Genomic DNA, 14,869 nt, shown 5'->3' with positions numbered 1-14,869 from the left:
TCAAAATGTGCTCTGGTGAAATCATAGGCTTTGGTTGCTACTGGCAACAAGAAATAAAGCTGTTTCGATGCTATTGGCTGAACGATTTTTAGGGTGGCACACGCCACCCGATGCCACCACAGTAGATCCGCCCCTGTTGCACAGATCATCTAGTGAGGGCGACCTGTCCCCAAACAGTCAGTCTGACTTGGACTGACTGCAGTCACTTAGCTTCCAGAAGATTTGCAAGCTATTATTCATTATTGTAGGCAGACAACTCACAGTTGTTCACAGTATTTTGGCCATGTTTGTATATAAAAGCAATGTCATGGAGAAACTATGTCACTTATACACAGTTTAAACTGCTGTCCTGCAGCATCACTCGCTGTGCCTCAGGCTGGACTCTGAATGTGGTCATTAATGTGAATTCCTGTGTATGTAGACAGCAACAGCATTGCAGTATTTGCTGATGTATCACTGTTAATTGCTGTAGTACCCCAAACTGACTTCATATACTATAAGCAAAACAAAAAAGGCCAACAAAATGACGCTTTCCCATATTATATTTTTCTGAGTGTGTTTTTTCCAGCATTTTTTTTTTATCACACATTGAATTTCACCATTTGCCATTTATGTAAACTTGTGTAAAAACAGGCATTTCATTACAGTGTTACACAGCCTGTTTTCAAAGGCAATGAGACGGCAAGTTCAGTTGTAGTAATTTTGCTTGTGCTGTGGTCCCCAACCACTATTTCCTGTAGTGTAGCATGAAATAGCATGGTTACTTGAGTGCTCAGATGATCTTGCCTATCCTCTTTGCATTGAGTCAGTCTCAGCATACCTGTGATTACTAAAAATCTTCCTCGTCAAAAACACAGGCGTGCAAGAGAAGAGTAACTTACGCCTACATCTGTGCTGACTCAGAAGAGTAGATGTTAAATGGGAAAATATGAGAATAATATTTGCAATTAGCAGCACCTGGTTTTTCTTATGTTTTCCTTCACATAAAATAAAGACACATGCTGTGTTGATGCAGAAGTAAAGATAGAGTAAAAAAAAAAAAATCACCAGAATGCACAAACTGAAGAGTCTGATCCTGAATATTTCCCAGGGGATTACTTCTTAATGCACACTCCCCCACATGTTCAAAGGAAACCTATTCTCTTGGCCACGGGGCATGCTCAGTGTTTGATTGCACACTTGATTAGCGTGTAATTGCCCATAAGGACTTCATTACCACACACTCTTTTTCTGAGCGAGTGGGTGGTGGGTCAGTGACACAGCTGCAGCCTGACGCTAAACAAGCCACACGAGTGAGTGCAAGTACTGCATCAGCTATTGTTTTTCCACAACCACTTAATCCCATTTAGAGCCACTGCAGAGCCAAGAGCTTATCCCAGCATGCATTCTGTCTGCAGATCAGAGGCTGGATCCTTCAAAGTCTGCAATTCAACAGGGAATAAATCACAGGCTCACGAGAACTGCCACATGTCAAAGACTCTGGGAAATGTAGAAAAAATCTATAGACTAATCCCCAAATGTAACCCTGTGAAGTCTAAGTAATCAGCGATGATGACAAGTACATTAACCTTTAACCTTTAGCTGTGCACTATCAGATATGTGAATTCTTTGGCTTTTGTAAACTGGCCTCCTAACTTTATGTGGTGTTGTGATCTATTTATATTGCCACAACCCTTGCTATTTAAAAATTACATATCTATATTATGTTTATAATACCCAAGTGGTAATCCCAAAATAACTGTGCAGTTGTTCTTCTTGTATAATTATGCACAAGCGACACAGTAAACTAAGATAAGATGAGATTCAGAGTAAAATTATTATATTTCTACAGATATTCTGATAGTTTTGTTATTGTCACGTACTGGGTTATAAAAATTAGGGAGTGAAAAATCAATATATCTGCCTTAATTTTAAGAAACACACCATTCATCTATTTTCTCATCTAGCTTATGGTTGCAGCTGTTGCAGAATGCTGACTCGACAGACATAAGGCTGCAGATTCCATGGGCTCAACAAATTTAACAACAGGACTTTAGTCTGATGATTCATGATTTCTGCTGCAACATTCAGTTGGTCGGAAACTGGAGCAAACAGCATGAAAACACAGATCCATCCTGCACTGACGATTCAGTGTAGTGCCAGCTGAGCATCGTTTAAACACCACAGCCTTTGTCCGTCCCTTTATGACCACAGTGTATCCATCGTCTGAGGATCATGTCACTATCTCAGTGCAGGAGGACTGCATCATCGATGCAATGTGGCAATGTGGACCAAGTCTCCAAGTTTCCAGCATCTTGTTGAAGCTATTCTATGAAGAATTAAGGCAGCTCTAGAAAGAAAAGGGGTCCAGTACCTGCAAGGTGTACCTGATGAAGTGGTAAGTGTAAATTTTCAGTTAATAATTTGAATACAGGGCAAATGTAATTCTATTTAATGTCTTTTTACGCTAAAGTTACTCAGAACATACAAAATGGACATTGCGTTACATTAAACCAGACTTGAAACTATCGTTTAATAACATAAACTCATCAAATGAGTGTTTACAGAGGTCACAGATAAAGGCAGCAGTGTCTCCCCAAGATTTTTAAATGTTTTCTTTTAGAGCCGCCCTTGCTGTTCATTAGAAAGAATCCAATCCTGATTGATTTTTCACTTTAACCTTAAGACTTTAAAAATTAAGAATATTGTGATCATTTACAGGAAGAAGGTGTAGAATCATATAAGTTTACACTTCTTAATTCCTTTCAAACATACATTTTGAATTATTTGTACAATTAATATGTTGTGATGTTATTTCTTTGAATGTCCATATGTGTCAATTACTTAATTCTTGTAAATGTTCAAAATAAACTTGTTTATCTTAAGCAGGGTTATATCTTTAGGAACGTCCTGTGTTATTACCACATTTTCCAAAGAAGCTCCAAGTCGAAATCATAAACATTACTCCGTACAGGTGTCCTGACTGACGTAAGAGACGCTCCAGACAAAACATAATAATGTAGCCGTGTGTAGTCAGCTGTATCTACTGTAGTTAGCTTTTACTTAAAAGTGACAGGATAGGTTGAACTGGGGTTTTAATGGGGGGTTCCCAGCAGCTCAAATTGTGCTCCAGGGACGCAGTTTGGCTTAAGTCATCCCTGCCTCTGGGTCTCATTTGCAAACATTTCCATTCGCCCCACATGGAGATTTAAAAACATGCAGCTCTCACCGTTCACACCACTTTGAAAACCTCCCACTGCATTTATGAGTGGGACATATGAGAGAAGATAAGAATACAGATGAGACATTCTATAGCATGGAAGTATAGTTAGCGCCTGTGCAGTTTGCCTATGTGTGACCCTGCAGAGGCCCGACTTGCTCCCTGCCCCCTCGTGCTGCTCGTTAATCACCGGGTGCCTGGATGATCATTTCTTGGGAAAACAGAGCTGCCAGGAGCGAAAACAAACTGGTGAGAATGTGAAATGAAAGCCGGAGCAGTTGGGAATTCATGAGGGAGAATGTTATCGCTGCGACTAAAGGTCATATTGTTCACTTCTTCCTGACCGGCAAAGAGAGAAAAGGGAGTGTAAGGCAATTTGAAAAGAGGTGGAGGGAGGGTGAAACTGCAGAAACAGAGGGAGAGAAAGGCAGAGGGAGGACAGAGAAAGATTGGTAGGGAGGAACAGAAAACCACAATGTGGGCCTCAGACTGCACAAGGACACGTTCGACATGCAAACACGCATACAAATCTAGCCAAAAGTATGCGGACACCATAAAATCTCAACCTTGAGCCTGAGCTGGAGAAAAGGTTTGCGGAATTATTTCTGCACTGATTACTCATGAATACATAAATCTTAGTTACAGACAAAAACAATTTGACCAAACTAATCACACACACACACAAATAAATGCAGTTTTCATGCCTGAAAACAAGCTGAGTAATAACTTACAGTTAAGACTGGAAAAACTAAGTGGACCTCTGTGCTCATGACTTTTCCAAAAACTACACAGAGTCAAGTATTTAATTACAAGGGGTGAGATTCAAAACTTGGGTTGCATAGGTGCCCATCCCTGCAAATAAAGACGTACGAAGGCTATCTGAAGAAAGATTGGCTGGTTTAATGTCATGACATTTATAAGAAGCATAAAACATCACCAAACCCTGGAAAGGCCATAAAAGCTTATCAAATGTCTTGGGAGTCCATTAATCCACAACGGGGCAAACTATTTTCAAATGGAGGAAATTTAGTACCAACCATTCCTGAAAGAGGTAAAGAACAAACAAAAGGGGGAACAACAAAACACCTGCAGACCCAAACATGTCTACAATGTGCTGTAATCTGTTTCCATCTGTCCGCTATAAAAACACGAGCAAACAGAGACAGCAGACCTCCAGTTAGCCTGAACATTTCCTCTGCACCATGCATGCATCGAGGCCCAGGGTATGATCAAGACAATGTCTCCCATTTTAATCTGAAATATCCAGTTTTAAACGTTCTCAAAACTGGTAAAGAAACAAATTCTGGATCCAGCTCTGGATGTCATAAATGGAATGATTTCTAAGTTGACCCACATAAAATGCGAATCCCCCTTAACTTTTTCGATAATCCTACTTACAAACAGATGAGCTCCCTTGGTGATTGTAAATACAGTTTAATGGATAAGAACAGTTTATATGGAAGCACATGGCTTTTCCACAGTACTTCTAGAGCAGGGGTGTCGAACTCCAGGCCTCGAGGGTTTTAGATGTCACCCTGGGTCAACACACCTGAATCAAGTGATCAGTTCATTACTAGGCCTCTGGAGAACTTCAGGACATGTTGAGGAGGTAATTTAGCCATTTAAATCAGCTGTGTTGGATCAAGGAAACATCTAAAACCTGCAGGGACACCGGCCCTTGAGGCCTGGAGTTCGACACCTATGTTCTAGAGCAATGTTGTGTGTACACACGAGACAAAAAAGATCTGCCTTTCTGGTAAAACACACAATGCTACATTTAGTGGAAAGAATAATACTGCAAACCAGCATCAAATCCTGGATGGCTTAGCACTGTCAGCACTGTGGTTTGACACTGACAGGATCCTTTTCTGTGGAGTTGGAATTTTCTCTGATGTTTGTGTGGGTTTTCTTTTGTAACTATTGTTTCCCTCTTCAAAAACATGCAAATAATTCTGTTTATCAAGGCCAAGGAAAAATCTTGCAAAAGAGATTTAAAATCTGAAGAGTTTTACTCCTTAATTAAAGACGTGTTTAAAAGAAATACCTCATTTCTGCTGTAAAGCATGGTGGCGGTATCATGACTGGCTGCTACGCTATCCCAGTGACAGAAGGGTTTGCAACCACTGAAGTAACAATCAATTCAAAGTTCCTTTAAAGAAATGTTGCAGGGTGGCTCTGCATGACCTGAAACTTGAAACCCGACAGGTTTAGCTAATCAAACAAACAATAATGCAAAGCAAAAAGAACGCTAACACAGGAGGAGACGAATATTCACGTTTTGTAAAAGTCACCCTGAAATCCTGACATTAAGCACAGTGAGATGCAGTGGCATGAACATAACACAGCTGTGCAGTCAAGACATGCTGGAAATCCTGAACTGTCTGGTAAGGAGTTCATCCGAGAAGTGGTAATCATGTGCTTTCCATGCGGGACTAGTGATGTGAACGGATAAGAATTTAGCAATTCTGATTCCATTACTGATATCACTTATTAATTCAATTCCTTATTGATCCTCTTAAAATAAAATAAATCACTTTTATTGTCACATCACATGTGCTGGTACACTGGTGCAGCACATGCGAGTGAAATTCTTGTGTGCAAGCTTCACAAGCAACAGAGCAAAATGCAACTAACTTCTGGATTGTCATTGGGTTCTCATTGGCTCCGTTTTGAGAGTCACCACAGCTAAGGAGCAATAACGAAATTCCATTCATGCAAATTAGTTGCATGCTGTGGATTAAATGTTCGTGCATGTTTGTTGAGGTATTTCCCCTCTTTGTTGTGATCAGTGTCAGAGTCGTTATGGGATTGATAGGCAGAATAATAATTTCAAGGAGTTGGACTACTGGGAACCAGGTTATTCCCTCTATCCGACTATAATCACAGTACTTGCTATCCACACTCTGTGCCAAAAGTATGCAGACATTATGGAAGGACAACATACTGACATCTACAACTGATAAAGCCAAAACACACATACACTGAGAGAGACAAGGATGTCTTTACAGTAACCTTAACCATAACCTGCTCCTGCTTAGCCCTGTGTCTAAATGCACAATTTGCTTTACTGTTAAAATATTTAAAATCTAATAATTAGCATTTATGGAACCTGCTTTTTGCACCTGCCATGAAATCATATTACTATAATGTGTCTTATGACACGCATGAAACCATGCTCTGTAACCTGTGTAGTAACCGCATGTCACACCAGAGCATCTAGTAAGGATGGTGACTGCCCCATTTGGTATTGTTGATTCGTCCTACTTCTTCTTCTTTATTTCTCTGGAGGAGAATAACATAGAAAGAGAGATCAACTCCACCATCAACTAGCGTTTCCCCAATTAAAACGGACCAGTACTTTTTTCTATACCTAAGCACCTTGTCTAACATTTGCAGATGCGCGTGCTGAATGGTGTGGCTCAGTACGTCCCGAGCCACAGCCGCCCTGTGCTTGCATTACTGTATAACAGTGTTGGCCACTCAACTAGGCTACAAATAACAACCTTTAGGTCTCCACAATGAGTTTCATCACACGCACGTTTAACTCAACTCTAACCTGCATCTAATTCTAACCTTAATCTTAGAACTTAGAGTCTTAATTCTCAGTGACTCTGCGATTGTACCATAATGTGCCCACTTTTCCAAAATGTCCTAAATCTGATTGTGAAGAAGTCAGACTGATCCTCACACTGATAGTTGTACAAGTGCACACAAACACACTCAAACCTCGAGAAAAACGGCACAGGTTTAAAAACTACTTACAGGCGCAGGCATGTTTCCATCAGGACACTGACTGAAATTCATTCAGAGACTCGCTTTAACTATAACTATGACTTCCCTAAACCTTACCTTGAACTGAGACTGCAAACTAAAATGTAAACATTTACATTGCACTATAAATGTCCTCACAGCATCAGTAAGTACACACATTGTTGTTAATTGTGTGTGTGTGTGTGTGTGTGTGTGTGTGTGTGTGTGTGTGTGTGGGTAAGGAGTGGGGTCTCTCTCTCTTTCTCTGGGGAGTAGTGGACTCCTCGATTGCCCGTTCTGAACTCCTGATTCCTGAAATGAAACGAAGCACGGAGCCAGCAGCAGTGACGTTAGAGCCTTTACACACATGGCGAAGTGGAGCCTACACACACACACATGCGCACACGCGTACAAACACGTACATACAAGTAAGGGAGTAGGAGTTAGGGCCTGTTACATGCAGAACAGTCCACACAGCAACATAAAAATATCTGACAAATACAAGTGGAGACAGAAACTTTGGAAAGTCCCCAAAAGTTTCCTGTTTGCTCATTGGTCAGATCTCAGCTTTCCGGTGTGCCTATTGGCAGCCTCGATTGTCCCACCTCTCTTTTTCCGAGGGGTGCATGTGCATGTGGCAGATATCAGTGATATTGTTCAGCTATGGGTCCTGTTCTTCCCACTGGCATGGATAAAACGAATACAGTGTGTGAGTGTTTGTGGTAGGAGGGTGTTTTCTTTGGCAAGAACTCAATACAAGAAAGAGAGAAAAGGGGAGAGAGGGAGTGATTGTTTTCCTTTTCTAATAACGTGTATGTTTATAATAACAGGCTTTAGGCTTTAATAGGCTTCCAAAAGCTTTAGAATTAGGTTCACACTCGCTTGCTCTAATTACACTAATTTCCCACAGACATAAACTTGTTAATGCAAATCAAAACTTTAATTTTAAATCCTCAAATTAATGGTTGTTGTGTGAACAGCTCTTTGCTCCCCTAATGTGATTATCTGAATGGATTTCTACTCTTGAAAATATATCGATCTGAACTGACTGCCTGGGGTAAGCACAGCTGATCTGAATCACGGGAAGAATTCTGAATTGAGAAAATACTGCCAGCACGTCATTAAACATTACAGTTACAAACAGCAGAGAGCACCAGCATCTGGCATGGAAACTTAGTCAGTTCAAAACAATCAAAGTCCATCCTGATGCACGCTGTGAGCTGCCCGCACAACACCGTTTTCTTGTTCTGTGCCTCCAAGATTGGATGGTTTTATCTTTACACTGTGTTCCAGACAAGCTCTTGCTTTGTGCTTATAGTCTTGTTTATTTCATGCAGACAGTCACACCTGGACATTTAAAGAAGGCCATTTTGAAACAATGAGGTCAGTGCATGTGAAGGAAATGCGAGGGAGAAGTTGGTATTCTTTGACTGGTTTGCAGATGATTCCTGGAGGTGAAATTGGCTGCAAAAAGGGCGCTGCACCAAAACCTCCTTTTGACTGATTTGTTCCCTCTTGCACTGCAGCGGTCACCTGTAGTTTGCAGTGAAGATGCTAACTTGTCTGCAAAAACTTGCTGACCAATATCTGTGCTGGAGTAAAATTAAAGTACAAAGTGCAAAACAAAGTGGAAAGGGAGAATGTTCACCTTCAAAGTAAAGGTTGTGCAAGGTGCAGCTTTTATTTTGAAGGCAAACTTCTCTGTTTCCAGTGGGTTACTTACTTGCCTGTAGGCCTGTTTGACTGGGGCTTTATAATCAGTTTCACAGTGACTGCCATCACCCTCCAATAACCGCTTACTAATCGGTCAGGGAATACTCATTTTCCCATTTGGACCAGTGGCTGTCAGATGATTGCCAACCAGTCTTTAGGCCATTGTGACTGGGGCCTTATCGTTTTGACACTACAGTGTCATGTGTTCATACTGGCATGGCAAGTTAACATCATGTGATTAGCAATTACATGACTACAAAACTTTAATACAGCCTTTTCAGGCTCTGAAGATCTTCTATTTATGAGGGGTATTCAATCAGAATCAATCAGAATCTGAATCGTCATCAATCAGGAGAAAGTTGGCTCAAAGTCAGAGGAGATAAAAACAATCATCTCTGACACACAATGAACTGAGGGGCCACAACAACCAAGGTCATTATAGTAAACTAAAAACTAAAACTATGTGTGCTTACAGAACTAAGTGAACTAGAAAAAGGAAACAAAACATCTTTGCTTTTAATCTTTGCCAGTTTGGTTGGATTTCTCAGCACAACCAGCCTGAGGAGATCTGGGATGTCTGCAGGACTGTTGCTCAACCAGCTTCACAGACTGCTGTGGTTATATTGAAATCTCACTTGCCGTTTAACATAGTTCCAATACGGAGCTGAGAATGACACTGATGTGCTGCACATAGAGTTTATAGCTGTTGCTCATGTCCAACCCTTGTCCCTTGTGGGGTTTTTACATTCACTATACACAAATAAAATTTACAACATTCAATCACACAAGACCATAATACAATATGAATGGAAAACTACAAGAAATACACTGTATAATATATAATAAAACAGGCTCTCCAGTAGAGTCCAAGTATAAAAAATACATTCAGAGCTGTAAATGAGCAAAACAGATCAAACTCCAATATTATCAAAAACATAATTTTGTTCTGGCCTATTTAAACCTCAAAACCCAATTTCAGAACTCACTAGTTACTAGACAGTAACCAGTTTAAACTGGACTGGTCTTCTTTTAAGAGCTTCAGGGCAGTATCAGAAGTACTTACTCTAACATGGAGAAAATTAGACTAATACAGAGAAGCCTCATGAGCTGTGTGAGGCCCATTGTCATTATTTAGCTGGTTATGCATCAGACTAATGCGGTTTAGTTTTCTCATCTCTCACTGCTTCTGGATCTAACTGTTGAAGGCGCGGGGGCAGGAGCAACCAATCAGAAGAAAGTTAAGAGTAGGGGAGCTAAAACATGTTGTTTGAGAAGATGAACCGAAGGGCTGCACTGAGGCCCAGCAACAGATAGATAAGGATCATTTTAAACTGTGAATCATGCAAAGCTACTCTAGTCTACTCAAGTCCATGGATAGAAATAAGGAGCAGTAAATGAGCTGAATAGAGCCACTTTAGAAACCACTTCATGCTGGCAGTAATACAGAAAACATTATTTTCTTTTCTTTTTTACAAGGTGTCTCACTCTTGGTTGGCATTTTCTGTTCTTCCTTTGGTTTTGGTGTGCCAAATATCCAGTTGTACGCAAAGCCCCTTTTGTTTAGCCCTTACATTCAGATTTATTACATGTAAATTGTAAACCTTGTACAGCCAAGTGATTAAAGTGAAAGGTTTGCAGTTCTGGCTGCTGGTTTTATTGGTAAGTCCAGGATGTCCAACAAAGTAATTTCTAAAATCTCAGACAATAAAGCAACAGAATAACTATATAGCAGTAGTTTATAATAAGCTTCAATGGGCCATTTTTTTTTACAGGAGGACAGTCTCTTCCTGTAATAGTAATAACAATAAGAATATATTTTTAAACTAAATCAGAACTTTGGACTGAGGGACAATGGGAGAAAGAAACAGAGGCAAAGAGACAAAGAGAGTGAGGAAAACGAGGCCAGAAGGGAGTGAAAGACGAAGTTTGGAAGGCGACTGAGGCAGGAGGGAGTAACTTTGTGGGGGAGTCGGTCAGCTCTCCCCTTCGTATCCCTATCAAAACTTGGCTGCCATTCAGAACTACACTCAGACCGTGAGCTTGGGTCTGTATTAATCATAAAGTGGGGATTAAATCCTCTATATCACGCTATGGGGCCTTGAAGGTTGTTCTTTAAAGGTAAAGATTTATTTTAGGGTTGAGACGTATTTTTTTGCTTAAGGTTCGCAATAAGGTCAGGGTCAGACATGCCGTCCCTCTGATGAAATCTTTAGAGGCTGAATATGAGTCAATCTAACCTCCTCTTTAATGACTAAGTTGTGTCTCTGTGTCAACATGCATGTCTTTGTCTCGCCTACAGCCTTGATGGACCTTTTCTCTGCACTCTCTATCACGCCACACGGCTTACAGACGCCGTTACCCCCAGCAGACCCTGCAGACTTAGCCACGGAGCTGAGTGAAACCTAACCGGGGAGCACGTCTCCCAAGGGGGCGGTGGAGCGTGAAGTCAGATTGAGGCCAGATGTTGCAGATGCAGAAACGAGGCAGCAGGACCAGGATCCATTTATAGGCTCAGCCCGCCTTATTGCACAACAATGTATTGACAATTACATCACCAGAGCTGCTCTCTGACTGCGACATTAGAGCGAGAACAACCCCAGTGATTCCACTGTATAAGCTTTCTAACGCAGGTATTTTCATTCTCTATCTTTATAAATACTTTAGCAAATCCTCTCCTTGAGCTCGAAAATGCCAGGACGGTCAGTCTAAAAATACGTTGACATTTTTTCAGTCACAAGGGACAAGCAACAAAAAATTGTGAACATTTATAGCTCCAGAAAATGTTGAAATGTCCAAATACTGGAAATACTTGGAGATGTAAGTTTTGGGGGATTTTTATTCCCTAAAGTTTAAAGTCTATTGAATGGTGAAGATATTTTTGGTCTACTTTAGAAGTTGTAACTCTGATGGTTTCAAATATTTAGTGTAAAAGTGTTTTTTGCTTGTTTGTTTGTTTTTTAAGTTAGTTGCAGAGATGATGAAATGTTTCCATAAAAAACTGAGTGCAAAACATTAAAAACCGTAGTCAATATATCACCTTTAAAGCTGGCAGAAAGGGAAGAGTTGATTTTTTTTAATAGAAGCAGATAAAGTGGAAACAGTGCTTTGTACACATCTAATCATAATGTACTTAAAGCATTTGACCAACTCATTCTTCCACATATCCACAAGGAGTCTGTAACCTTCCTCAAACTGAAGCTTGGGGCGAGGATAAATGTTATATTTACATAATGTTTTCCAAATGGTTCCCATTGTTTGAGGTTTAACTGGCATTGTTTCAATTTTGAGTCCTTGTTTCAACTTGTTCAACTTCTTCCTCTGCAGTGATTTAAGAGCCAAAGTCATTATCCCAAAGAACCAACGGCTAATATTTGATGAAAAGAAACCACATTAGTGTTTTAGTTTGTCATATTTTCAGAAAATATTTTTACCACTTGTGTCACATTTGAGAGAAACATGACTACTGATGTTGGGCAAAGGCCTGTATGGGTCAAATGTGTGAGATGCATTTCTGCTGCAGCTGTCATGCTCGGGGGTCTAACTAGGGGGTTTCTGAAAATGTCAAAATTTTAAAAAATGGAATAAGGCTTCATAGGTGATAAAATCTTTTATTATACTGTTTTACTATTCTGATTATTTTTAATTTGACATATTAGAATTGACAGCGATATGACATCTATGCACAGATGTGGGGTAAAACCCTCGCGATGCCTGGAGTGATGTGAAGGTTATGAGCTGCTGGGTTACTGTTATGCTGTCGCGTGATGACACAAATCATCACACGACAGTATAACAGTCATTCTTTAAAAACAAAGTTTTGTGATTTTAGAAAAAACTTAAAAATAGGTTTTCACATTATTACATTAAAACTGTTGTCAATTCAAGAACGCCAAGACGTTTACTGATATTAGATTCTCACTTACCTCTGGCAAAGGGTCAGACACTGTTTCATGTTATGCTGCGATATCAAAGTATGATTTCCTTACACAACCAGAAAATTAAACAACCGACAACTCATGAACATGAATCAAACTAATTCAAAAATATCATATGCATTATAATAATAAAGTTTATTTGTATGCTTGTGTACACTTTTAAAAACCAGTGTCACAAAGCGCTTCATAGAAATAATTAATAAAAGAACAAACTCAGAGGAAATTATAAAGAAAATTCTGAATCAATTAAACTAGGCTGAGTAGACGTGAAGTGTAACGTCACAATCAGAGTCAAGTTCAATGTGATTGCAAAACCTTATTGAAAAACTTAGAAGTGACATAAAATGTAATCACTAAAACAATAAGAAGAAATTGAATAGAAGGTGGAATCAACATTGAAAATAAAACCTCTCATAACGTCTTTTGATCCTGCGTGGTGATATTCCCCTTAACAGTGGACCCAAAATGTTGTTGAAGTTTGTCAACAACATTTTGTCCCAATGCTTCTTTCTTTTGTACCATTTTTCTTGCTTTCTATAGAAACTAGTATATCTGCTGTGATTCTGGTGCTTGAAGCTGGTGATAGGAAAAAGATCCCCTGACAAAAAACAGATTTTGGCTTAGATTGTGACACTTGGAGTTGATGTACAACCGATTTGGTTTCAGTTTTTAACAGACCTCAGTGTTTTTTGCAGTCTTGAAAAATTCATGTGGATATCTCCTGTAGTTAGGAAGTTATGAAGGGGGAAATTTATTCCAGATTTGGTTCGATACATACGTGTGAACGGCCTTATATACGCAACACATTATAATGTACTGGGTTATACAAGTTTTAATGTCTTTTATTCATAGCCAACACATGCTATAAGTGTGGTGTATTGCCCACAGATGAGAAACACATTAAAAATCAACCTTCACATTGATTTTCCAAGACTCTGAAACTCCGTTGAAGGGTTTGGAACGCCATTCCTCCAAAAGATATTCCCTCACTTGGTGTTTTGATGTTGGTGTTGATCCAAGATCTCCCATAAGTGTTAAATTTGGTTGAGATCTATTAACTGTGAAAGCCGTAGCAGATGATTCACATCATTTTTCATAATAATCAAATCATCCACTGACCCCGTGTGCCCTATAAAAACGAACACTGTCATGCTGGAAGAGACCACTCCCAGCGGGATCGAAATGTGTCATCATAGGATAAAAATGATCATCCCGATCGAGTTTGTAATTGTAGAAAAACCTTTCCTCTGAGGGGACAACTAGACCGAGTGAGCAAAATGACCATTACAAAAACACCAGATCCCCTCTCTGCATTTTCAAGGGTGAACATTAAACCTTTTCCTTTAATTCGTCTCTGCATCGCAGCATTTACAATTTAAACTCAAGCCAGGAAGAGAAAAATGAACTCTATCACTGAGACGCCCAAAAACTTGGCTTTTAGCCACCATTGTTTAAAGGTTAAATGTCAGTGCAGCTATTTTTTTTCTGTAAAGTTGGGCAGCAACTGTCTTTCTTTCATACCGACTTCATCATTTAACCTCAAATTCCTTCCATCCGACTTTATCCTTCAACGCAGAGGCATGTTCAACGCATGAACATCAAAACCCTGTACACTTCCAAGAAAGTGCAGTCATTCAAAGTGTTCTCATCAATTATTTGCTCCCAAGGTGGCCTTTTGTTGTGGGCAGTCTGAGGTACACCTGTGCACTACTCATGATGTCAGATCAGCATCCTGATGTGGCACACCTGTGAGGTGGGATGGATTATCTCAATATAGCAGATGTGCCCACTACCACACATTTGGACTGATTTGTGACCACTGTTTGGGAGGGATGGTTATATTGTGTATCTGGAATGATTTTCTCCTGAGCATACCCTTTTTTAACTCAAATCAGAATGCTGTTGTTCATTGATGCAAAACATATCTGTTGCTCAGGCTGCAAGCAGCAATCATGGGCCCTTGCACCTTGTTGCATGTCGGGGCACGCTGCAGTCGATGGGCTTTATTTCAGGCATGTATTCAGGTCTGGACTCTTACAGGATGTTACAAAAGAGCTATACAAATCTCTTAGAAAACACCTAGTTAAAATTGCGCTTCACGTTACTGCATATCATGTGTAAACCACAAGAATTAATTTTGTCCTGTCCACCAAAGGCTGTCTTTCTTGTTGCCAGAATACTCACGCTGCCAGAACTTTCATCAAACATGAGAATATTGGGATAGACTGAGTGATACTTCCAATTTCAAGGAAAATTCCCCCACAGACCAAAC

The sequence above is a fragment of the Copadichromis virginalis genome, linkage group LG9 (genome assembly GCF_057382275.1).
Source record: "Copadichromis virginalis isolate Kocher_CV1m ecotype Utaka linkage group LG9, C_Virginalis_male_GT1.1, whole genome shotgun sequence".
Taxonomy (NCBI): domain Eukaryota; kingdom Metazoa; phylum Chordata; class Actinopteri; order Cichliformes; family Cichlidae; genus Copadichromis; species Copadichromis virginalis.
The sequence above is the reverse complement of the archived record's forward strand: the minus strand, read 5'-3'. Positions refer to the sequence as shown.